The sequence below is a fragment of the Myotis brandtii genome, unplaced genomic scaffold, assembly GCF_000412655.1.
Source record: "Myotis brandtii unplaced genomic scaffold, ASM41265v1 scaffold632, whole genome shotgun sequence".
NCBI classification, from domain to species: Eukaryota; Metazoa; Chordata; class Mammalia; order Chiroptera; family Vespertilionidae; genus Myotis; species Myotis brandtii.
The window spans coordinates 196,930-197,412 of record NW_005370419.1 but is presented as its reverse complement, the minus strand read 5'-3'; the positions used below and the strand labels follow the sequence as shown (position 1 = coordinate 197,412).

General features: G+C 50.5%; 1 protein-coding gene across 1 annotated transcript in view; it reads right to left on the bottom strand.

Annotated features, from left to right (window-relative positions):
* Window positions 1–483, bottom strand: part of RNF213 (ring finger protein 213) — a gene marked incomplete at its 5' end in the record, with an annotated part of 65,748 nt that overhangs the window by 31,660 nt on the left and 33,605 nt on the right.

Sequence of the window (483 nt, the reverse complement as noted above, 5' to 3'; positions counted from 1 at the left end):
ACTTCTGCGCATGGGCCACGAAGTTTCAATTGCACTGTACATGCACACCCGCACGTGCTATTTTGTGGAAGAGCCACACTCAAGGGACCGAAGAGCCGCATGTGGCTCACGAGCCGCAGTTTGCCGACTACTATACACACAAACTGTCCTTGGGAAAGTCATGACTTCGGCCTTTAATGTTCTGTTTCCTCTTTTCACCTTGAAGGGATATTTCAGGGGACGTATCTCTTGTCTAAAGGAAACATTTCTATGAACTCAGGGACTCCATCAACTTCTCTTTTTCTTTTGTGAAATTCAAATAAAATTAAATTTAAAATGGCATCCGAGACGTGACTGCTACGGTTTTATAAAGTACCCCTGGCTCTCGGCTCCTCGCCCGGGCTCTGTGCACCTGCAGAGCAAGTGAGAGGTGCGGCTCTGACCTGCCCGCCACCTGCCTGCCTGTCACTCGCTTGCCTGCCACCCATCGGCGTGTGACCTGCC